Source organism: Periplaneta americana, chromosome 8, assembly GCF_040183065.1.
Source record: "Periplaneta americana isolate PAMFEO1 chromosome 8, P.americana_PAMFEO1_priV1, whole genome shotgun sequence".
NCBI lineage: Eukaryota > Metazoa > Arthropoda > Insecta > Blattodea > Blattidae > Periplaneta > Periplaneta americana.
Genome location: NC_091124.1, coordinates 5824571 through 5851774, shown reverse-complemented (window position 1 = coordinate 5851774; position 27204 = coordinate 5824571). Strand labels below are relative to the sequence as shown.

General features: G+C 36.6%; 1 protein-coding gene and 1 long non-coding RNA gene across 4 annotated transcripts in view; one reads left to right on the top strand and one right to left on the bottom strand.

Annotated features, from left to right (window-relative positions):
• LOC138704432 (uncharacterized) overlaps positions 1-27204 on the top strand; it is a 534140-nt gene that overhangs the window by 401624 nt on the left and 105312 nt on the right. The window lies entirely within an intron of this gene.
• Prp4k (Pre-mRNA processing factor 4 kinase) overlaps positions 22461-27204 on the bottom strand; it is a 53205-nt gene continuing 48461 nt past the window's right edge. The window contains exons 16-18 of one of the 3 annotated variants that reach the window (XR_011333344.1): positions 26525-26606; positions 26306-26391; positions 22461-23529 (exon numbers count right to left, since the gene is read on the bottom strand). The gene's annotated coding sequence lies outside the window, so the exon portion shown is untranslated. Of the gene's footprint in view, positions 26607-27204 lie in introns of all 3 variants that reach the window. The other 2 variants (XR_011333345.1, XM_069832291.1) reach the window with 2 other exon arrangements.

The following is a 27204-nucleotide window of genomic DNA, read 5'->3' as shown; positions in this document are numbered from 1 at the left end:
TTGTGGTCATCCTTGATTAAGGCCGGATGAGATTTTCTCTCTCTCTCTCTCTCTATTGTCGCAGATATGTAAGCATGTCAAAGTGGAAAATTGCCGAACTTATTTACTAGGAAATGTATCCATTGTTGTCTCAGCAATTTCATTCCTCACCAGTAATTAATTATTGGTTTTATTTCTCACATCTTTTTTTAAATTTCTTGGAAATAATTATTTTTATCAGAAAATTTTTTAAATTAGATAATAAATCGGGGAAAACAACGAAAGATGTTAATTTAAATCTATTAATCAAAGATCACTCCGAAATATAACTGTTGGGTTGATGATGATGATGATCTGAAAGCAGTACATTCCCCTCTGAACTGGATAATAGTTAATTATCTTGTAAGTAACTTAAACTGATCAATATTGTTTATTTTTTATTTTATTGGGTTATTTTACGACGCTGTATCAACATCTAGGTTATTTAGCGTCTGAATGATGTGAGGGTGATAATGCCGGTGAAATGAGTCTGGGGTCCAGCACCGAAAGTTACCCAGCATTTGCTCATATTGGGTTGAGGGAAAACCCCGGAAAAACCCTCAATCAGGTAGCTTGCCCCGACCGGGATTCGAACCCGGGCCACCTGGTTTCGCGGCCAGACGCGCTAACCGTTACTCCACAGGTGTGGACACTGATCAATTTTTGTGAGTTAGAAGTCTATTAATTTCTCACGAACACATAATGGACTTTGGCCTCGTGTAAGGTAAGTTCTATCCTATCCTAGAAATTACTGTAATTACTTTTCTTCTTATACATAATATTACTTACCCATAAAGAATTGTTTAAAGCCCTATAGAGGATTCCAGGCTAAGACAAAAACATATTTTATTTTATGGGTCTTGCATAGCTAACTGCAGAAGCTCTATGGTAGATAGGTGTTTTTATAGCAACTGGTCATTTGATTGAATAGCCTCATATGCCCAATGCTTTTCCTTAACCTAATCGTCTATAGATAAAATACATTTATCTTATCCTAGTGACACAGTTACTGTTAATCAAACTGTTAGCAATTGTCAGATATAGCTCGTTATTTCACAGCATCTTCCATTATTTAATTCTGTTAAGTAATTTGTTGATTAAAAACAAACATTTCATTTACATCCGACCAGAAACTTAGCAACAAAGGAATTTTGACATTATGCTAGGGCTTTAAACAATTGAAAGGGTGACATTGAAATAGTCCAAAGCCACATTTTTAACAAAAATCTTTTCTTTTTTTTTTTGTGCAAGTTCATCTCTTACATGTATGGGGAAGTTTGAACTTGCATAATGTCACCATGACTACACTCCTCATCATGAGAGGAGGGGGGATTTTTATGCACTAAAAGTCTCTCCCCTTTATTAAAACCTGATCAGAAGGTAACGATTATGAATCAATATCTCTGGCCCACTCTTACTTATCCCTTACAGTGTGCTCCACTCTACCAAATCAAAATCAAATTTCTTAATGATTTAGATAAAGTTACCAGAGGAGCATGCAAAGAGCTTATTGGTCTTCCTCATGACTGCCCAGACGGAATGCTTTACTCCCCTAAAAAATATCGTGGTCTTTCGTTAATGAAAGCATCTTGGGAAGCTTATGTGCAACACATAAATATCTGTAATACCCTTCTTCGTGTTGATGACTGCCATCTCCACAATTTTAGGGACCTTGTAAGTGAAAAAGTTTCTGCTCTGTCAAAATTGAATATCACAGCTATTGATGCTATCAACTGGTCAGGTCGTAAAATTCGTAAACACTTAAGAAATGACGCATTCCAAACTTGGACAAACCATACCCTGCGTGGTAAAGGGGTTATTGTTTATAGTGATCTCCCCAAGGCTAACTCATGGGTAAGCAATCGAAAGGGCCTATCTTCCTCAGAATGGACCAATGCTTTAAAAATGTCAAGCAATATTTCGGCGGTTCGCGCAATACCAGGCAGAACTCTAAGCACAACCCGCTGCCGTCATCCAGACTGCAGTGAGCTTGAAACACTTGGACACATGCTTGGACAATGCCCCAAAGGCGAACTGCTGATCAATGCTAGACATCATCGTGTACGACATGCTTTGGCGACATCGTTAAAAACTTTAAATTGGGAGATTCATGAGGAAGTACATTGTGTATCATCAGATGGTTCTTTTAGACGGGCAGACATTATTGCTATCAACGGACGCTTAAAACAGGCTCTTGTTCTTGACCCTACTATCCGTTTCGAAAGAAACCTAAATCAGGCCACCGAGGTTGATATTGAGAAGAAGTCCATATATGAACCTTGTCTGCCGTATCTTTCTCAAAAGTACAACGTCCCTCTTAAACAATGGTCCGTCATTGGTTTGCTGTTTGGCAGTAGAGGTTCAATCACAAAATTCACATGGAATTATCTTAAGGAACTTCACATTCCTTTTGATTATGTAATGTCTATTCTTATAAATATTATCAAGGATTCTCTTCAAATATTACATCATCATCTCTATTTCAATTAATCAACTTATATTTGCCTTCAAAAATTAACTTTCTTTTTTCTTTAATGTATCACATCACATTATTGTACATGTTTATTGTATTCAGGACTCTTGTGGTCACTCAAAATTCTTTGAGCTGATGTCTATAATTTAGAAATTTATTTATATTATAATACAAAGAGGAAATTCATGTTTAATTAATCTACTGTAATCTCCTGTTTTTTTTCGATGATTTTCTCCTGATTTTCGTGAGTAGGTCGTGGCAACACTGCCCCTACCCCGTCTTGACAGATCTCGCTTTGTGTGACTTTTTCTCGTTTGCAAAGATTAAAATGAAGCTGAGAGGACGATGATCCAGATGATGAAAGAACTTAGTCATTACTGTAAAGCTGACAGGAAACAATTTCCAAGACTGCATCCAGTTAAGCTCTGCCACTACTTCGAGGCTGCTGGTGGCCAGCAATGTCTAATGTATGAGAATATGTTTCTCTGGGGCATACTGTAAGGTTACCAGACGTCCCCATTTCTCGGGGGACAGTCCCCGAATTTTGCTTTCTGTCCCCAGACAAAATTCGTCCCTTGAATGTCCCTGGATTTAATCATTTTTATTTTCCAGATATCCCCTGATTTTCATTGTAATTATTAATGTGATTTAATGATTCTTGCAGTGTTATGATAAATTTTGCTAATGCAATTTTGCCACTTTTTCATGATGCCATACTTAAAACTGAAGGTCAGGACATAACTGCACTCGAGTCTTCCATTGTTATCGAAGTTAATAAAGAAATTGAACTCCAGGAAAGAAGATACAGTTATTCCTCCATTATTAACCAAATCTTTGGAATCTTCAGAACTAGCTCTTATTTCACAACAGAATTTTTACTGTCTCCCAGAAATTTTATGAAAATGCTGTTGCATATCCCACTGCCTGGGTTATTCATTTACAAGATAAGATATCTATGAAATGTGCTTATATTGCTATCCATTATTTTTCTTCAAATGTAGACAGACTTGACCTGTATGAAGATAATTTGACGAAATTTCTTGCCTGAAGAAATATGACTTCAGAGAAAATTGCAAAGTGGAATGAAGAAAATGCTATTTATTTCTAAAAATGGAGTGGATTTTTTTCTGAGAAACGATTCCATGTGCACAACTCCAGAAGTCGATTGAACTGTATCTGTGTCCTGGAAGTAATGCTTCAGTGGAGAGTGTTTCTTGAATGAACATGATGTGAACATTCCAAAAATCCAGAATGAGTTTGTAAATTGTTAGTGCCATGTTTGCTATCTTAACCAACTTCAACATCACCTGCCAGAAATTTGCTGAAAAATTGGAATTTAGAGAAGACCTGCTTAAAAAATTCACTCTTCTGAAAAAAAAAAAACACTAGTTTAGTCTATAAATAGACTGAGTACCAGCATTTTAATTCTTTGAATTGTGTAAAAACAATATAAGTGAACAGAAAACGAAATATATATATTTTAAACAAAATAATCTGCCATCAATGAGGGTGACCATAAAGATCCAGAATAAAAGCACTACAGAATAATTTCGAAAGACAGGAATTGTACAGTAAAAAAATCCATAGAAATGCAAACCCAATAGAATCATCAATGGCCAAAATATAAATGGTAATGTAATATTTGGATTGAATCCTTAAGAATACTCAACAAAATTTTCTGAATTTCAAAAAATCGGAGTCAGAGTGCTTTTAAAATATCACATGTGAATTTAGGGAGTGTGCCACGTGCACCAAACAAAATACCAGAAACACTCCACTGACTAGTGGGAATGTTATATTTCTCACTTAGATAAGGGATGCAGGACTCATAAAGGGATTTCTTCTCCTCATCAACGTGTTGTGCCTGCAGGGTATCCCTCTCAAACCGGATTGTAGGATCAAGAACTATTCCCTTAGATTGAGTCCTGTGGATGGCTACAATATCTGCTCTTCTATTCGAATCTAAGGATGAAACGCAGTGGATCTCCTCGTATACTTCCCATCCGCAACGCTTGAGGACATCACCAATACCGGTCCTGGCCTTATGGTGTCGATTGTTGCACAGCAGCTCCGTTTTTCGACAGAATCCCAACACGTGACCAAGAGTTTCCATCTCGTTGCAACCGGGGTGGCGATAACGGGTTGTGTTGAAACTTCTGCCGGGCACAGATCTAACCGCAGATATACTGTTTTCGCTGTAAGAAAAATCCTAATGTAAACATAAGCACGTTGCTGTCATACCTGTGATTGGCTCCCAGTCGAAACACTTACATGACGCAGGAAAATATAGTCCGTATTTGGAAACTATCATCTTGTATTATTTGAAAATAAAAAATTGAATTCTAGTTTAAAGAAACAAATATCAAAAGTCCTTCAATAACTGTCTATTTAATAGACAGTTATTGAAGGACTTTTGATATTTGTTTCTTTAAATTTGTTAACTTGTCGGACCAACATGCCTTTCAAATTTTGAATTCTAGTTGTTAAATACAATGAAACATATAACTTCACTTATATGTAAAACACTATGTAAAAGAAAAGCTCCGTTTATATTTTGTTATGTACTATGAACGCGGATGAATACCAACAGTAATATCGAGGTAGTCTGTTCTTGTAACCAGCTGGCATCACTTGAGCTCGTAGTTGTTCACGTAAGCACGCGGTACTGAAGTATGGCTCGGTGTGTTTAGTTATTAAACATAAGAGTAGAAACCCTCTCAAAAGCGGAGAAAAACAAACAGTCTTAAATGTATAATAACTTAAGTGAGGTTTAATTACAGTAATTATAAAGTAAATGTTTCCTAAGCAAATGAATGCATAGTAGTGAGGTTAGGCCTACTTGACGAGTAACGGGAAATGTTTAACATGAAACAGAATGTACAACAGTAGGCGGGAACACGTACTGAGAATCTATGGTGCCAAACAGCGGCCAATGAAGCCACGTGTTATTGTTTATATTAGGATTTTTCTTACAGCGAAAAGATTACAGATATGTACAGGGACATCATTTTATTTTTACTTCAATTTTTATTGTACCTGAGTTTTTGAATGTACTTCACTCCCACCCCTTCTACTAAGGAAGTTCCAACTCCACTCAGAACCAAGACCGTAGATAGTAAGCAGTACTGAGTTACTGAGTATAGTACGTTCCAGAAATATGTTCGTGTTTTCCAGTGACGAAAGAGCTTTCAATATTGAATCATATTTTCGCACAGGTACTGTCCGTTTGCCTACGTCGTATCCCGATTTCCCCCACCTGCTTCTGCTCGCCCCTCTGTAATAGCTGGGCTGTCTTAGCTCTTTTCTGAAAACATTAATTTCTCTTAGGAATTGGAAGTTTACGTAATATTATACAGCTGTTTAATTTAACTTAAATAAAAGGGCCTCATTAAGTAATTAACTGTCACGTGATTTCCTCCCTTTCTACAATCCTGCGGCATAACCACTTGGACGGACAGTAGATAGCATGTCTGAGTAATTTTATATTTTCGGGTCGGGTAGAAGTGAAGATTGAATTTACAGTACGTAGAGTAGGTACAGAATTATTTCAACATGAGTTACTAGTACGAAGGACGAAACTGGCAATTGGAATTAGATGCAATAGTCTATAGTGCGATAATATGCACAAAAGAACTGAAGCCTGTATCGAAATGAATGGCCACCATTTTCAAAATTGTGTTTAAATATTCATATTATGATTATTTTTCAATTTAACTTCTTTCTCTATATTGTACGCTAATGTGCTGTAGACAGTATAATATACACTGCATAATGAATACGTTCGCATGGATAACTCACTTCGTGAGTAAAAACACTTATTCTTAATACAGTACTGTACTTTGATTAAAGAAAAACCTAATGAAAATTATCAAACTCAAAATCGCTGTATTTCCTAGTTTACGTAAATGGATGAACTACTTTTCTTCCTTCCTATACGTAGTAGAGTGATTTGTGTTTTACACCAGTATCATCGAACTCCAGTCTTGGAGGGGGGAGCAAGTGGTGTTTCCGGTTCTCTAAAGGTATAGACAGGTTAATATTAAAAATGTTAGTAAAAATAAAATGATGTCCCTGTATATTTTATATGTCGGTATCTGTCCCCAGAAATTGTGAAAAAAACTCTGGTAACCTTAGCATACTGACTACACCTCAAATAAGTACTTATACTGTAATTATTCTATTTGTATGGACTTACAATCTTTGTATTGGGATTGTGCAGGAAAAAAGGATATATATATATATATATATATATATATATATATATATATATATATATATATATACTGGGTGTTCATTTCAAAGTGTGTCATGACGTCACTGTTGTTGGGTCACCGATTTGAAGCAAGTTTCAGCTTATATGTTAGAGAAGTTGCCTATTATTTAAGGCGTTCTTCAATCTGAACTTGAGAACGTGTACGGTATAACTTGAACGTCGTAGCAACAGATGGCGGTCTGTACGGTCTGTATGCTACCATAACCTCTTTCGAACTGTGTTTTGCACCGGCAAGTCGTACGCAGGGTATTTGTTATCATCGGTTGCGTACGGTAACATTCCACAACACAAATCAAATGCTCCGTGTCCATGTTGACCGTCGAAGTTAGTTAGTAATGTCAACAAATACGTAACTAATCGTCTTAACCCTCTCCCCATATCCCGACAGTACGTATTTCCAAACAGTTCACATTCCTGCCACTACCGGCGTTACCGTACGTATCGGTATGTACTCTTCAGAATGAACGCCGTACTTGCTAGGCAACTTTTCTGCCTCTTAGGTTATGCAACTCTGCGGAAGTGTAGGAAGATTGAATTCCCTAGGCTCATCGGCTAGCCACATGATGGCATACAGCGAGCAATGACACATTTTGAACTGAACACCCAGTATATATATAGGTATATTATGTGTGTGGGTGATAAATTGATTGTACTTCAGAAATAAGGCAAAGGATAGTCGTAAAAGCACTTGTTTATTCCTTTTACGTACATAATAATTACGAAACTCTTCCACAGTTGTTTCCAGCGAGGGAACTGAAACACTTGAAAAATCGGTCATTAAAAAGCACTTCAACAATAGCACCGTGGAACTACATGGGCAATGCATGCGACTTGATAGGAAACTGAGAGGGAAGAACGTTGCAGCGCTCTTGTTTTGCATTCTTCCTATGTATCAGAAGAATTTGTCATTCCCTACTACAATAAACCGCAAGTCAAAATGAAAACATTATAAAGATTCTGCCGGGCATTTACTGCAGTAAGAATCTTCTGCAGATACAGTTTAGGTATCTAAAGCTAGATACACGGTTCGTCAAGTGCTGTCTGCTTATTTTGGTGGGCTGGTCTATGCAGCATGCATCAAGCACACACAGTGTCCATTAAATAATGAGACTCCCTCCTTCTCAAAGAATACTGCAACCCCTTTCAGTTGGCCACTATATTGCTAATGCCAATGAGATGCTCTTCTTTTAGAATCAGTTGTATAGAAAACATCAACATCACAAAGCTGACATACAGCTTTCTCATTGAACGTTTCACAACATTCCCTTTGTTTATTATGTTCCCAATGGTATTTTCTTGAACTGTCATTAAAGCATTTACACAGGCAAGAAGAAGAACCTTCATTTTCTACAGTGCACATCGTAGACAATGTCATAAATTAGACAGATATCTGAAATTATATGGAACATCTAATTGTTATACATGGATGACATAAACTGTGATCATTTCATCTTCTGGATAGCGCACAGATGACTTCTTTGTAATTCCAAAATATAATAGTACATTATGCAACGAGCCTATAATGGTAGTAATTAAGACGCGAGTATGTTTATGAAACGAGCGCAAGCAAGATTCATAATTTTCATATGAGCGTCTTAATTACCATTATAGGCAAGTTTCATACGACTTTTTATGCTCGACCATATTTCTAAGTTGAAATTATTCATAAGTATTCATGTTATTCTTATCTGACTGGGGAGCGGAACTGACCTTGTGCAATATCTCGTAAATTGCGAGATGTGCGCAGACGCGAAAGTATTGATTTTTTTCCGAGAAACAAATGTCATTGACCTTGATATAATCTAGAGAGTAAAATAAACATTAATCTTGATATAACCTTGAAATTGATTTAGACATTGAAAAACGAGATGACAAATTGAATTTATTTGAATATTATTTACAATTAACGCTAATTAATTATTATAGTAACAGAACATAATCTTCTGTGACAGTATTGGATTTCCAGTCTCCGTGACGTTTCGCTAGTTGCCTTTAGATTGCATATCCGAGAATAATGGATACTTGCACTTTCATATTGCTACAATGGTGTTTTCTGATTGATGGAACACCTGAACTTTAATGAATAAGTGTACTTTAATGAGGTCCATTAAAGGGCTGCTATCAGGTGTATAATTACTACATTTCGGCATGGTCGAGCGTAAAATATCCAACTTAATTTACAAATTGTACGGTTTAAATGAATTCATTCATTTTGCACAAATTCATATAAAATAGCTACCCACATATTGTAATGAACTGTGATTTTGTATTCTATGAAAATCGACATTTCAAAGTCATGAATCAAAATATAACAAGACTAAGCATCTTCCTTCTCTTTGGTTAATAATGGAGAAAATTTTGCTCCGGCACCAGAATCGAACCCGGGACCCCCAGTTCTACACACTGGGTGCTCTAACCACTGAGGTACACTGGGGCTCAAAGGAGAAAGATTCGGTCCATGGCTGTGGATTGAGCCTCGGTGTAGCTCAGTAGTTAGAGCATCCAGTACATAGAACTGGGGTCCCAGGTTCGATCCCCAGTGCCGGAGCGAATTTTTCTCCATTAATAACCAATGGTAACCATAACAATTAATTCTGTAGGGCCAAAAAATTAATCTTTACTTATATCTTCCTTCCCACTTGAAATTTAATTCTGTGGATATTCATCCAATTGTAACAAGAGAGATTTACAGCTAGCAACCTGTTATCCAAGAACCATGGAGGATTTACAACAACAAAAACTCATTTACAAATGGTCTCTTCGCACACTACCTGCATACAGATAAGAACTTGCACTGAAACTGCAAACTTAATTAAACATTCACAAATAAAACCATTAGCTTTGGTTTCTAACTGAATCACAAACTGTGCTTTGATATCAAATAAAGACACATTCATTTTTTTCTATTATTATTACACGTCATGTGCACTGTTTTCCAGATTAACTGACTTAAATATACTGCATATGAAGAGTACATTCAAAGTCACAATTCTCTTAAGGGTGATGCCATCTTCTAATTCAGTATATTACTGCAAAATTTATTACTGTTCCTAATGAAAAAAGTAGAAAGGATGATTGTATCTGTGGTAATAATTCTCCTTTACCAGTTTTGATAAGATAAACACTGAAGTTTGCAGTAATATACTGAATTAGATGAAGACATCATCCTTAAGACAACTGTGACTATTTTTTTCTGTGTACTCTTTATATGAACAAAGTCCTTCCAGAAATCACTGTACACAGATGGCATACAGCATCATAATTGTTTCTAAAAGCATCCTGCTGACAATCTGGTGTCTAGGATCACTAATATGCAACAGCAACAATTAGCACACGTGTAGAACTGATGATCCTGGCGATGGTGCAAGAACTGTCCACATTTTCATTGGACAGTGAAAAAAGTGAAATAGGATCATCCTCATCTTGAAAATGAACGAAGAATTAGAAGACCTCTTTATGACTTCATTTACTAGACCCAGATTTTTATGTTCACTGGCCATTACAAAAAGAGGATCATTTTGTAAACATTAAACTGGAATCAACTAGCATCAATAAAGACAGCACGATACAACAGGGTGGATTTCAGTGGCGTAGCATGAAATTTTGAGCAGGGGAAGCTAACTCAAGTTGTCTTTCATGCAATATGAGAAAACGTATTACAAAAATACAGTCTTAAAATAAATAGTAGTCAATGTCAATTCAGCAGTCGAAGATTAGTTGGAACATCCTAAGTAACACCAATAAGGCATGGCCTCAAATGATATGTAGTAAAATATGATTTCACGGTTTACACATATCTCTAACAAATAGACATGTATACGTATAACATTAGCTCACTCCCTGTCATACTTAGAGAAATCACAATATTAGTATCATTACGTAAGTATGCGTCTGTCTTTTGGTTGTGTCCTTCATTGACAGCAAGGGAGTCGGTCATTTGTTTTTTAAATCACACTTTTGTTCGTAAGTCAGTCTTGATAATACAATTGTCCTAAAAAATTCAAGTAAATTAGTGTCAGGAACTGTTATTTCGCTCATTATTTATTACAGCAGCCAAAATGCACACTAACACTTCAACTGAACACAACTGACGAAAAGGGATAACTCGGAAACTACTTATTTTAAATGTTAAAGCTAGCTTCTTGCGAGCCTTGCGACTAGGGTAGTTTAAAAGGGATGGAAAATCTGCGGGGTGGATTACACAGAAGAAACCGGTCTGCTTGGAAGCTGGTGTGTGCAGGCTTCTTGTTTAATGCTGCATCACAAATAATCCTGAGCTGCCGCATCACAATATTTAACGCGTAAATATAAATTCTATTAAAATTAATAAATAATTTTCTCCATAAAGTGCAGGTTTATTATGAAATTATTATTAACTGGGGAAGCTAAGCTTTTTAGCTTAAATTGACGCTACGCCACTGGTGGATTTGTGAGTATATTTTTTTTTAGTAGGTTATTTTATGACGCTTTATCAACATCTTTGGTTATTTAGCTTCTGAATGAGATGGTGATAATGCCGGTGAAGTGAGTCCAGGGTCCAGCACCGAAAGTTACCCAGCATTTGCTCGTATTGGGTTGGGGGAAAACCCTGGAAAAAACCTCATCCAGGTAACTTGCCCCAACAGGGAATCGAACCCGGGTCACCTGGCTTCGCGGCCAGACGCACTGACCGTTCCTCCACAGGTGTGGACGATTTATGAGTATAGAAATATGTATTAAACTTCGATTAACATGAAGTTTAAAAGAACATAAAATGCCACCCTATCATGGTGACAACGTAAAACTGCAAGACCTATTGCTTTGCTTGAGAATTTATGTTACTGCTAATGCCATTGGTGCATCATTTGTAAGTGTCCAATGAGGCCTACAACAATTCCATGAACTACTGAATTTAGGCCATCAGAGGTTTAATTTACAAGGTTCCTGGTCCTTTAGATTTTATGACAGTTTAGGCCAGAAATCATCTCAAGGCAGTAAGAAATATCACTGTGAGTGAGAGCAATGTCTGTAGCAAGCCAATTTAACTTAATCTGCAATTGTTCATGTGGGGCGGCATCAGCTTCGAGGCTCAGACAGAGATGGGTTGCTCAGATTGCATTTGGATGCATAGTGGAACATTTCACAAAGCCAAGCATATGAACCCTGAATTGGTCAGCAAGCAGCCCAGTGGATGCAGTGTCCCAACTTCGCTACCCTGAATGAAATGCTGATGTCACGTCACATGGAGACAGTTGTCACCACCAGCGTTAGTAGTGCACAGTGACGTAATCACTAGGGAGCGGATTTTCATGTGCTAAAAAATTTAAATATATTTATTTTTAATGTGCTAAAAAGTACGAAAATATTTGCTAAAAACAAAAAAAAATATTTGTTTTAAATATGACAAAAATACCTTACTTAGCTTGGAAAAAAAAAAAAGGTTACTAGGTACTCACCAACCACACTTGAGTGCTAGTAGTTGGCCGAGAATTGCAGTGAACAACAAAGGTCATCTCCAAATTCTCCATCACAAATGCATGCCGATTATCTCTGAACAACGACTTATATTGTGAAAATGATCTTTCCGCATCACAGGACGTCAGACGTGCATATTTAAAGAGAGGAATGTCACAAACACAAACACCGTCAATTTCACCTACAGGCACACCCTCCAATACTTGAGCAACTTTACACATATTTTGTATCCACTGTTTTTCCCAAACACATTCTGGAATTTGTCCCTTAGTAATTGTGCTTCTGAACCTGGTAGCAAGTCTAGTTTAATTTCCACGGCATTCACTTCCCTGTTTCAGACAACAGGTTTTTGGATGTTTCGAATTTTTTTATGGTGTCTCACAAAAAGCTTAAATTTGCTAATAGGAAAGCCATATCGTTTTTTAAATAACCATCTTTCAGTATATCTTGAAGGATATCGATTGACCAAGCCCGATAACAGGGAATCACAACAAGACATAGGTCTACTTACTTCATGGACATGAGCGAGAGGAGAGAGATTTGTTTAAATTAAATAATGTTCATACCCGAGCTCTTATCTGTTGTGTTTCACATACAAAGCGTGGAATGAAATCATCTTCAGCAACAATAAAGATTCCTAATTATGTGTTGCAAGATCTCTCCTCCTTGTCCATGTTAATTTATTCTCTAATAATAACACTGATATGCTGCCTAGCAGTTCTCAGAACTTGAGGCGATACTATTACGAAAATGGATCACGGATACACCACACAGCGCTTAGAAACTCGAAGCAACCAAGAATTCTTAAAAAGATAACGTACTTCTGAGTGATATAATTGATTTAGTTTTAAAATGTTTAAAAGTTCTTGTAAAAAATTATTTAAGTAAAAAAACTCAAGATTTATGTGTTTATAATAGATTTCCTGAAAATATGTATTTACATAATTTTTTTGTGAAAATATGTGTTTTTATGTGAAATAAAATTCGGGTTTTAAACTTGAAACATGATGTTCGGAATTTTTAACTTTGTTAATTGTGTTTTATCACACGCAAAAATAATATTTAATTACATAGAAATCCGCTCCTTAGTAATCACGTGTTAAAACCCATACTGTTATTGCAAGTTATCTTGAACCTTACATCCCCTAAGTCTGTCTTTCGAACTGCTTGGTACGGCATGTACTCATCAACGTAAAGGCACGGCAAGGATGCTCCTCACGGTAACGGGTAACGTGACTCTTTTCAAAAAACGTTGGTTCTTTCACTTCACGGCTCTCTACTGTAAAAGAACTTGGTTCAATACAGACATCATCTCACAACACTCTGGTTTTGAGAGGAGAACATGGTTTTGTACCAGGTTTTAATTAACCTGTAATGAGTAAGTATTTAAATATAATCGTGTGCACTCCTCCTCTCTCATCCGGGCTGGGACCGGCAATGGCGGAGTTACTACAACTATTTCTATACATTATATAGGCCTACATGACTTACACCTGCAGCTGACATGTACATATTCTTATAACAATATTTTACAGGCTTATTATTTGAATTTACATTAATTTACAATTATACACAATCCATATCGCTATCATTGCTGCCATCATCGTTTCGTCCAAAATTAATATTTTGTCAGTGGCATCAACCATTCGGAATTATCTTCTCAATCGTAGGTACTACTTTCTGAACAAGATAGAATTCTTCGATTGTATCCCGAATGACATGTTGATCGAAGTCACCCACTTCAACTTTACACAAGCACTAATTCTGGAATGAAATGTTTTGCAGAACTATAACAAAATAACTTACAACAGTAATTCATTATGTTGCTCACAGTACACACACTATTGTACATAACAATTAAAGCAATCATTTCTAAACATTACATATCTATTCTTTCCCGTAGTAGTGTGAGCTTCATTCAGTTGTAATTCAATATTATTCTTAATTCTCTTAACGGAACTAATACTTTTGCCAGAGTATTTAGCCGCTCTCTCATATTTCTTATCAAGAGGTTCCAGCAAACATTTGTTTAATTTTTCCTCCTCGCAACACTTAATTATATTTATATATATATATATATATACACAGGGTGTTTCAAAAATACGGGGCATAATTTCAGGTATGTATTTCCCACATGTAGACAATCAAAATAGTTCATTACAACATGTGTCCGGAAATGCTTCATTTCCGAGTTATGGCCTTCACAACATTGAAATTCACCGGAACGTTTTTCTTTCCGCAGGCCGTTGTCATTACAGAAGATGTTCAAAATGTCCACCTCCTGCTTGAATACAGACCTCACATCGATGTCTCATTGACCTGCGAACACGATCCCAAACTCCAGGAGTATTGCGTATGTCCTCAGAACATGCCACAATTCGATTCCGAAGGGATTCCAAATCAGGCACCGGAGACAAATAAACCAATGATTTTAAATGGCCCCACAAGTAGAAATCGAGAGAGTTCAGATCAGGTGAGCGTGGAGGCCAAGCAATTGGGCCACCTCTACCTATCCATCGATCAGGAAACCTTCGATCCAAGTACCGGCGAGCCATATGACTGAAGTGTGCAGGAGTGCCATCATGCAAGAAGTGAATGTGTTGACGATTGATCAGTGGAGTGTATTCTAAAACATGAGGTATGGTGTTTTCTAGGAAGTTTGTGTACTCCTACTCCGTAAGTCTGTTTCATTTGAAAACATGTCGCACAGTCTAATGCCTACACAACACTGAATGTAACCTTCGCCTCGGAATGAACTGTCAGAGTGCCCTCTTAATGTCTCCTTTGACGGCAACGACCTGCGGAAAGAAAAACGTTCCGGTGAATTTCAATGTTGTGAAGGCCATAACTCGGAAATAAAGCATTTCCGGACACATGTTATAATGAACTATTTTGATTGTCTACATGTGGGAAATATATACCTGAAATTATGCCCCGTATTTTTGAAACACCCTGTATATATATATATATATATATATATATATATATATATATATATATATAATTATGGTGATTTCACCATAATTACTACCCTGTGGTTGCTGCTCCATGGTAACACTACTGGTACGCAGTGAAGGAAATAGATCTATGTTTCTTGACAAGAGATTATGATGCGGAGCATGCGCAATCAACTCAGTTGGCTCCACCCACGTTACGCGCTTCCTTCCCTCTGCCCCTCTGTCCCCGCTCTGGAAGTTCAAGGTAACTTGCAATAACAGTACATTCCTTGACATTTAAAAAAATTACAGAATTGTATAACTTAAAAGAAAACTGCAAGGAAAGATCACTCTGATAACGAGAAAAACATACATAAGACAAATGTTAACTTTGTTTCATAACAAGTTTCAATAATTGAGAAAAAATAAAGTTTAAGGTAAAAAATACGGTACCGGTACTTAATAAAAAAAAATGTTCAGTGATCCACTTTCTTGCTGATCAATGTAATTAGCAACTTCTACATCACCAGAGACAACCTATCCTTACCAAGTGGTGAATGATGGAGCTGTTACTCATACTTGTGTCCTTGTCACATCTCTTGTCCGAAAGTAGCCTAAAATCTGCTAAACATACGACTCTGAATATACGTAAATATATTATAAACAAATTGATCAGTCGTGTTACCTAGAGCCACAGTGAGGAAGTATACAAAATTAAAAACAAATACAGTGAAACCTCTCCTTACGGACACCCCCAAGATATGGACACTCCCCATATACGGACAGATTTTTGTATCCCAACTGAAATAATATAGAAATAATGATAAATTTAACTCTCGTTTACGGACACTCTCAGACACGGACACGGACAGCTGTTTCATAGTCCTAAAGCTTGCTTTACCTCCTGACTGCGGACAGAACTTGGATTTCAGGACCTAATGTGTTACAAAAATTGAAAATTTAGTTTTGAGAACTGTACAGAAATTCCTTATCATGAAAGAAGACAATAAGGGTCTCGTAGGCTACCACTAGCCCAGGTGGCTACCCCTTGTTAGCTGGAAGCGGGTGGATAAACAAAGTCATAAAATTTAACCTGTCTGATGGGTCCAAGGTTTCCGCGATCGTGAAATTGTATTCAACACATGATAGGGTTAGTAGGATTATTCTCTTGACTTCAATCAGTTGTTCTGTTTCGAGAGACATTGCATCCGAAAACGTGAAGGTTAGGTTGAAAACTGTAAATTTCAGTACTGCATAACTGTAGACCTAGAATAAAATTGCATGGCACAGTACTATATTTTCCTTTTTCGGTCTTATCTACTGTAGTTCAAAGTTGCAAAGAATTTACTGTAGTGCAGTAGACTGTATTTAGAATTAAACTACAATAATACATTTCATTTAAAGAGTGAAGGGATACATAATGCATATTATAAATTTACTGTTAGATTGGGGAGCCTCCCTCCCAATAAAGGACACCTCCCAGATGCGGACAGATTGTTACGTCCCTTCGATTCCGTTAATGAGAGGTTTCACTGTATGTAGCAACATTTTTGTTTATGAGAAGCTCCTTAAAACAAAGGACCAGAATCTTCTTCTTCTCTTGGCTTGCAAACTTCCTCACCACTTAACACTGCAAATATAGGAAAGACGTACTTTCAAAAGTTTGCTGCATATCCAAACTGTAGCACAAACCAATACTGAGACAATTTTCCGAAATTAAGAAACCTGACAACATTCGAATTTGTCCTTAATGAGAGCTTAGTCTTTACATTTTAATGTCCATTCAAGGGTCTGAGGGTTTAGTTGCTCCTCTTCTATTGTCTGTAAAAACGAGACTGCTATTTTGTTCTTTCCTCAAAAACAGGATGTCAAGGCTTGTCTACAACTATAGTAGCTCTGAAATAACTATTATGACATGGTGCAAAAACAGATCTCACGTCGCTTAATGTAATTGGGTTTGGAGAGACCAAAGCTTGAATAAGAGGCATTTCAGCTGAACTGCAGGTAGAGACAAAGACAGTGTCGACTCAGTTAAGGTTAGGTTAGAGGATTTCATAAATTCTACACTTATCTCTTTTCTTTTAATATCTGCATCCCAAACTCTTCTGCACATGGAAGGAAAATGAAAATACGAAGTAATGGAAAGAAAATGTCTTTGTTACCTATGATAGGATTATTTAAAATTCCACTATAAAATAAAGTGGACTTTTTAACAGTGGAGAAAAACGACAGAAATTTAATTGGGTGCAGAAAGAGGTCGTTAACATTGCAAAACTTGGTAAATAATAATAAATTTAAATTGATTCTAACAATTACATTTAAAACTTTCATTTCAGTTCAGTTTCCATTCACAATTAAATATAGATGTAGAAATTATCAATAAAATTTATTACCTCATTGTGAAAAACGAAAACATCTGATTCTTTTTGCGTAATTTTTCCACATTTAGAATCTCTCCTTCAGTATAATATATCATCCAGTCTAAGTTTTGTAAAGCAAATTGTCATCAGACATTTTCAAGTTTTATTACCAATGCTGGGTAATTACTTCCAGATTTCGAGGACTTCTTCTTCATGATATTACATAAAAATCCAAGTCCTAGCCGTCTGTCACGTTTTGGTGCACTTACCTGGACCACGTCACAACTCTGACACGTACCATTTACTTCACAAAGAGCGCATCTGCCTGTTGTTCACCAATCAGCAGACTGGGGTCTCATTATTTAATGGGCATACTGTGTACATTCAGAATGTACATGTTCACAGAGTTCACTTCAAAAGGAATCATTTGAAGAGCATATTAACTGATTTTGAAAGGGGGTAGAGATACAAAAGAGAACTGATGAGTAAATAAAAACAGTTTTTGCATGTAAGAGTTCTGAGAGTTCATTGACCGTTCTGCTGTCCTGCACAAACAGACCGATTCCTAGAGCAGTGCTCATCACTAGGGAGCGGATTTTTATGTGCTAAAAAATTTAAATATATTTATTTTTTATGTGCTAAAAAGTATGAACATATTTGCTAAAAATAAAAAAAATATTTCTTTTAAATATGACAAAAATACCTTACTTAGCTTGGAAAAAAAATGTTACTAGGTACTGACCAACCACACTTGAGTGCTAGTAGTTGGCAGAGAATTGCAATGAACAACAAAGGTCATCTCCAAATTCTCCATCACAAATGCATGCCGATTATCTCTGAACAACGACTTATACTGTGAAAACGATCTTTCCACATCACAGGACGTCAGACGTGCATATTTAAAGAGAGGAATGTCACAAATACAAACACCGTCAATTTCACCTACAGGCACAGCTTCCAATACTTGAGCAACTTTACACATATTTTGTATCCACTGTTTTTCCCAAACACATTCTGGAATTTATCCCTTAGTACTTGTATTCTGAACCTGGTAGCGAGTCTAGTTTAATTTTCACGGCACGCACCTCCCTGTTTCAGACAACAGGTTTTTGGATGTTTCGAGTTTTTTTATGGTGTCTCACAAAAAGCTTAGATTTGCTAATAGGAAAGCCAAATCGTTTTTTAAACAACCATCTTTCAGTATATCTTGAAGGATATCGATTGACGAAGCCTGGTAACAGGGAATCACAACAAGATATATTGCCTTACTTGATAGACATGAGCGAGGAGAGAGATTTGTTTAAATTAAATAATGTTCGTACCGAGCTCTTATCCGTTGTGTTTCACAAACAAAGCGCGGAATGAAATCATCTTCAGCAACAATAAATATTCCTAATTATGTGTTGCAAGATCTCTCCTCCTTGTCCATGTTAATTTATTCTCTAATAATAACACTGATATGCTGCCTAGCAGTTCTCAGAACTTGAGGCGATACTATTACGAAAATGGATCACGGATACACCACACAGCGCTTAGAAACACGAAGCAACCAAGAATTCTTAAAAATATAACGTACTTCTGAGTGACATAATTGATTTAGTTTTAAAATATTTAAAAGTTCTTGTAAAAAAATTATGTTGTTGTTTTCTAATGCCAGGTGTTTGACAATAAAGTCATTTGACCTCTTGCACTCCAATATTTTTCAAAGATATTATCAAATAAATGGCAAGTTGTAGCCAATTTAAGTGAACACCATATTTTAACGTTTTGGTGGCTACTTCATTCACACACAACCCCCAGAATGTCTGGAGGACCACACGTTCTGTTGGTCGATGGGTCCATTGGACCTAGCTGAGAGATCTTGTTGATCACCAGCTTTCCCTACTTAAGCCACTGGAGGACGATTTTAGTGCCATAGCAGGTCAGCACTAGGAACAGGAAAGTAGAAAGAGGAGGAAGGAAAGGGAAATGAACCCCTAGGCCTCGAATGCTCTAATACCGTCGGGGTCGAAGAAAGTAAGAGTTCAGTCAGAGGACTGGATAGGAAAGGGTAAAGAGGGAATTAGGTATTGGATAGAGGAAAATTATACCAAATTCAGTCATTAACTCATCAAGCTGACCAGTGCTAATGGATGAGTAGCCCCTCCCTTTAGTTCAGCTCGTAAAATTATGCTTACTAACAGCTGCACCACGGGAAGGTAGGAATGGGACATTGGGTATTTGTCCAGGTTGGTTCCTTAAAGCCTTCAATGGGAAGGATTAATGGCTCTCCCCCCTGTATCTGACAGATACCCTTTTGCAGCCGTTAAAAAATTATTTAAGTAAAAAAACTCAAAGATTTATGTATTTGTAATAGATTTCCTGAAAATATGTATTTATATAACTTTTTTGTGAAAATATGTCTTTTTATGTGAAATAAAATTCGGGTTTTAAACTTGAAACTTCATGTTCGGAATTTTAACTTTGTTAATTGTGTTTTATCACACGCAAAAATAATATTTAATTGCATAGGAATCCACTCCTTACTCATCACTGCCACTGCCAAACTGTTACAATTCTGAAGACTAATGATTTACAATTTTTCGGCTGCAGTTTGTAAGAATAATGGCAACCGAAGAACGCTTTCATGAAATGTATTCCAGTTTACTAGTATATCTCAGTGCGGAACATGTGTTGATCTATCTTTCTGTTGGAAGTTGTAGTTTTAGTGGAAAAGCTCATAATATATATGAGACAAATAAGAAACCTTATTCTGCCTAAGGCTTTTCTGTGGTTTTCCTAAGGTCCTTAGACAAATGTTGGCGGGATGAACCCTAAAAGAAATGGGCCAGGGACCTACATGCCCTTCCCTATAAAGTTCCCGAAATTTTGCGAAATAGATGCTCTGGCTCTCAGTTACGTGAGCGAGGTTACTTGTCTCTACTCGCATTGCGAATCTTTCAATTTGCAGACTTAGAACTCCCAGCATTTCTTCCGATGGCCTTGGCTCAGCCATCGAACATCACACCTGTTACACAAGCGAGTTTTCCCGGCTCCACTTGCACTGCAAAAGGACTGAGTGACTTTCAATGTGCAGACTTACACCTTTCTCCATCCTGCAGTCAGCTTTCCAGCGCACCCCCTCCCCCATACATAGTGTCTAAGAGGTTACGTCCAATTTCGGCTTTTTCCCTTCAAAATTTTCTAGAGCTCCTTCAGTGGAGAAGCGTAACTTAACCCGGAGTGAGACAAGTGGCCAACAGGCATGAACCTCACATATTCAGTTGATTTTTAAAAAAGGTGTCAAATCAGATATGGAAAATTATAGGCCAGTGACTATTGTACCTATAGTGGCCAAGGTATTTGAATCTCTTATTAATGATCAGATAATTAATTATTTTGTATCCAATAATTTATTTTCTACTTCCCAATTTGGTTTCCGTAAAAATCGTAATACTTGTGATGTTGTTCTTTCACTAGTAGGTGAATGTTTGAAAGGTCTTGAAAAGAAAAAATCTGTTTTATGTAAATTTTATGATATGACAAGAGCTTTTGACACAATATCCCATGATATATTAGCGGACAAATTAATGTTTTATGGTTTTAGTTTAGAGGCAAAGAATCTTATAAATTCTTACTTAAATAATAGATTACAGCGTGTAGCTTATAATGGTTCACTATCACACCAAGTCTTTAGTATATGGTGTACCTCAGGGATCTGTTTTTTAGGTCCTATATTATTATTTATATTAATGATTTACCTAGTGTTGTTAATAGTAACTTTGTAAACCCTTATCTATTTGCTGACGATGTGGCTATTCAGCTAGCTGCTGATTGTTATTCTGACTCTCAAGATTTGTTAGATGAGAATGATATCTTAATTAAGTCATGGTGTTCTAATTATTTATGTATTAATGAAAGTAAAGTGACAGATCTTAAATTTAGCTTAGATAGAAAAAGTGATGCTTTCCATAATAACATCAAATTTTTGGGTATTTATATTGAAGGCGGTTTGGGCTGGGATAGCCATATCAATATGATTTCGAGTAAGATATCTAAAGGAATATTTAAGTTAAGATATTTGTCCAAAACTGTGGACACAAAAGTGCTATTAACAGTATATTTTTCATATATTCATAGCCATCTTCAATATGGTGTTTTATTATGGGGGCATCATAATTCATCTTTCAATATTTTTATATGACAAAAGAAAGCAGTGAGAATTATTTGTGGTGTTGGACCAAAAGAACATTGTAAACCTTTATTTCAATCCTGTAAAATTCTCACTCTTCCATCGCTATATGTATTGCAGTGTTTGTTATATACCAAAGTGAATATTGATAATTTCCCTTTGAACTTGCATTTTCACGAACACCATAGAGAAGTTCTAACGATATCAGACTTGATTTTTGTAGATACAAGACTACACAAAACAGTTTTTATTATATGTCTCTGAAGTTTTATAATAGCTCACCAAATTCAACTAAAAATTTAAATTATGATTCATTCAAATCGTTAATTAAAAGAAAATTGTATGAACACAGTTTGTATAGCATTAACGAATATTTTAACTTGGCAAATAATTTTGTATGATTTTATTTATATTGACACTGCTAGGCATAAGGTACTTATGTCCAAGCAATAAAGTAGCTATCTATCTATCTATAAAAATTTTACTCAGCCTCAAACTCCTTTCGCAAGGACGCATTTGTTTTATGACCCAATATTATGCGACTCTCCAATTTCATTCTTCATGAGCGAAGTCATTATTATTTTGTTGAAGAACAATTAGTCTGGACGGAAATGAACATGAGTAACACTTAAGTGCGCATGTTTGAAGACTCATTTGTGAACGGGGGGGAACTATGAGTCGGAGTACTGACATACGTAGGGTACGCATCAGACTTCGACTTGGACTGTCATGAAGAGGGGAGCAAGACAGGATGCGATACAGACGAAAATATGGCTTATTCTTTCTTTTTTTTTTTTTTTAACATTTAATAGGCCTTCTGTGTCTAATTAGTATGGTGTTATATTCAATTTTAAACTGTGTATAATTTTCTACACACCTCAAAATCTGTGCTTCATTGGCTGGCCATGATAATATCTTTGAAAAATATTGGAGTGCAAGAGGTCAAATGACTTTACTGGTCAAATGCCTGGCATTAGAAAACAACAACAGTATTTGTGCAAGTTCATTTTTCGCATTTTGTTTAAAGTTTGACTGTACCAAGTTTTTGAAGTATTTCCTCAGCCCTTACACAGCGCCACCAATTTATCCAGGCTTGCTTTGCAATAAGTATGATATGCACACTGCAACAATTCAGTTCCTTTACCATGCTGTGAATGTTGCTGTTTACAGTTTGTGTCCATATTGCATGATTACTTTATGTCTGTCTTTTGAGTAACAGTTCAAGAAAATAAAACTAAAAAAGTAACATCATTCACACTGATAAACGAACTGAATACTTGTAAAACGCGTAAAATGTATAAGAGCAAACTGACCATACGCTAGCATTCATGCTGCAGAAAGTGAGCTACATGCCAACATTTACCTTAAAGCTGGTGTAGCGTACCTACATAAAATTATATTCTAGAAATAACTACGTAATAATTTTTTTCCTCTACTTTCAATTAAAGGCATTCTTCAACCTATTTCTGTTGCACCTGGCGTATACAATTGGTTTCGAGACAGCCATGAACTCTCAGACTCTCCATGTATGTCCTGGATTAACTTAAGATACGTACATCACACTCACAGGAAGGAATTCTACGGTATACGGGCGCCATGCATGTAAGTACAGCTACTTTCATAGGATTACGCAGCGCAGTGTGTGCCCACCACAATTCAAGACAAACAGCAATTTGCAACCTCATGGTAGTACAGTCATCTACCTTACCTGCGTCCCTCGGACTTACCTCGTTCATTTAAAACTCAATAAACAACTAGAGGTATACCTTGAAAATGTTACTCCAGTGTTGTCAAAGATGCCAAACTGATTTGCAAAGCACATCCGTAAGGAAGGGGCCGTAATGCTAGAAAAGAAAGTGCAAATTAGACAGTCTCCTGGTGGGAAATGCACTACTTAAAATGAACAATTCTTACTCTCTCCAGCTGACCATTGCAAGTAATAACATACGGCAAAACAGAATGCAAAGCGTCTGCATTTAAGTATATATTACTTTGCTACTTTGTATTAAAAAAAAAAAAAAACATATAATTTCACTTGTATATCAATGGTTTCATAGAGGAATACAGGAATGTAATTTTCAGAACTAAGTTCTAGCAACATGCAAGTTAATTTCCAACGAAAAACGGCCATACAAATAACAAGATAAATGTTGCAGTATAGTTGAGCTAATGGTTCAGAAACATGACAGCTGTCGTCAGGTCGGTGTCCTTTCTAGACAAGGTACGAAAAACTTCATTTCTGCAGCTGTAAGGGAGAATTCAATACCCTTCATTTATAAAATGAGAAGAGGATGACTTCTGACAATTTTAGCATGTACAATAGAATTCTATGTGAAGCACAGAATGCTCTTGTCTTCCTTTCTCTTCGAAGTCATGCAACTGAAATCTACTGCTCTTGGATGGGTGTAAATGGGAAAATACTGGAACTGAATACAGCATACATGTAGCTATTTTAGGTATAAACATATGTGAAAAATTAGCTTATCTGTTTAAACCTTAGAATTTCACTGGGTAGCTCCTTTCCATTTTAATATATCCTATATTTTAGGCACCTAAAATCTAATTTTTAAAGTCTAAAATTCTGAAGTCTATTTATTACAAAGGACATTAACTCAAGGGCAATGATATACCTGGCTGAGCATAGTAGCTATTTGGACTTAGAATATTCCCAACTAAAAGCATAAATAATTCTGCACATAAAAAAATTATATCTCCAAAACATGAGGGTCTGGAAAATACTTGGCTGCCTGCTATTTTTCATTTATTTCTCCACCTTACACAAGAAACAAAATAAAAAAAAATCGTTTAGGCCAATTTTGGATTCATTCCCATTTTGTGCTTCTAATTTTGAAGACGTAATTTTGTTACTGAAGTTTGTATACATGGTGTCCACAAATTATCTTCACATCAAGTCTAAAAACAAAGTAATGGAGCAAGGTATCACAATTGTTTAATTTAAAAGAGAATCTCTCAAAGTTTTATTTAGTAGATTTTCAGGTGTTCTGAATAATGGTGAAGACGTGAGGTCACATTCCCACGAAATGACTGCCCCACAGTGTGTTTAATGGTTCTTCCATACAGAGGGACAACGCAATTTATGGGAAGGAATCAACAATCCGTGAATGCCACAGGAAGTTTATGGAGACTGGCATGTGTTCATGAAGCTTTTATTCGTAGCCATATAAAATCTGTTCGTAACACAGGCAGTTGAATATTCCACGTTCAATCACACACAAAGTGCTGTGCAAGCATTTACGACTACAGGTTTACAAAGTGCAGCCACTGAACATCAAGATCACCCAACATAACACCTGGATCTCTTTTTATGGCATTATGTACACCGAACTGAAGTGTTACTGCAGCCATCACAACAGTTACTGGAGTGGACATTGCAGGAAGTCGATTTTCGTCTTGATATCCTATGGGGGCATACACAGAGTTGCACTGAGATGGTAAACAAAACTTTGAGAGTGGGGAGAGGTGGGGGAACAACTGTGATACCTTGCTCCGTTATTTTGTTATGTAGAATTGAAGTTGTTTACTGGAAGCAAGTAAAGAGATAGGTTTGGAAGTAAATCTCGAAAAGACAAAGTATATGATTATGTTTCATGACGAGAATATTGTACGAAATGGAAATATAAAAATTGGAAATTTATCCTTTGAAGAGGTGGAGAAGTTCGAATATCTGGGAGCAACAGTAACAAATATAAATGATACTCGGGAGGAAATTAAATGCAGAATAAATATGGGAAATGCCTGTTATTATTCAGTTGAGAAACTTTTATCATCCAGTCTGCTGTCGAAAAATCTTAAAGTTAGAATTTATAAAACAGTTATATTACCGGTTGTTCTGTATGGTTGTGAAACTTGGACTCTCACTTTGAGAGAGGAACATAGGTTAAGGGTGTTTGAGAATAAGGTGCTTAGGAAAATATTTGGTGCTAAGAGGGATGAAGTTACAGGAGAATGGAGAAAGTTACACAACACAGAACTGCACGCATTGTATTCTTCACCTGACATAATTAGGAACATTAAATCCAGACGTTTGAGATGGGCAGGGCATGTAGCACGTATGGGCGAATCCAGAAATGCATATAGTGTTTTAGTAGGGAGGCTGGAGGGAAAAAGACCTTTAGGAAGGCCGAGACGTAGATGGGAAGATAATATTAAAATGTATTTGAGGGAGGTGGGATATGATGACAGAGACTGGATTAATCTTGCACAGGATAGGGACCAATGGCGGGCTTATGTGAGGGCGGCAATGAACCTCTGGGTTCCTTAAAAGCCAGTAAGTAAGTAAGAAAGAATTGAAGTTGTAAAGATAATTTGTGGACATTATGTACATTATTCGTACCATACATAGGTAATGAATATGAACAATATCCATCCAATATTTTAGGAGAAATCTTACCATTAACAGCTGCAAACCTGGTACACACACATGGCATGCTAAACAAATCTCATGGTCAAGATCTTGGTTTGAACCAAGGATATGATTTCTTTTCTGTCAGAATGAGGATATATACTATACTTCACACTATCATACCGCATTCTCTTACGTAGCTTTACATACACTATATGTCTCACTTCAGCAACAGGTCTTGTTACGGAACCACTCACATTTCTCCTTGTATTCGCCCTCTATGGCACCATTGATATAACTGGCTATCTCACGTTACACTCAGTCGACAGATGACTTGCACAGCCTGCAAATACAAATCTTCAGTTAAGTCGAAAATAAAAACATAATGAAGCACTGCTGTATTACAATTCAATTACTAAACTAAGGGACAGATACAAAACCAATAGTGGTACCCTTCCATTTCGTATCAGCAATACCTTTAAACGGCAATTCAACGTCTGGGTTGAAGTGACAGCAGTCTCAGCTGTGAGGAGACATGGATGCTGCTCCGCCTGTATTCTGGAACAAGAATTGCCACAGTAACAGTTTGGTGCATCTCCCCAGTATTAACAACGGACAATACGACAAGCTGGTCACTGTGTGTCCAATACAGTGACGCCTGAGTTACACGTTCACCGCTTCCAAATTCCTCAAATGACCAATTTTGAATGCATTACTTAACGAAACTCCTTGCATTTATACCTCATCACTATTCTTAATTAGGAAAGTATGCAGCAGATAAATAGTTTACGCAATAACTAAGTAAGTTTTGATGCTTGTTCCAAGTGATAAATTTATTACCCCTGAAAATAGAATGACAAGGCAATGAAGATTCACAGAAAACAATTTGGACACGGTCGAGAAATGACCAGTGGAATTTGCTCAAGCATTTATATTGTAAAAATCGATGATACAGGCCTACAGTTGTTTTTTTATGCTAGAAATTTTTATTGTTCTCAAAAACCCACCACCTTGATCCCAGTCTGAACACTAAGGTAACTCAGGTGCCACGGCAGACATTCTTAAAATTGGACTAAGGACTGCTTCCACGAGCACAATCATGATTACTGCGCAGTCCATTTCACCACGTGTATAACGTACAACCAACTCAAATCTT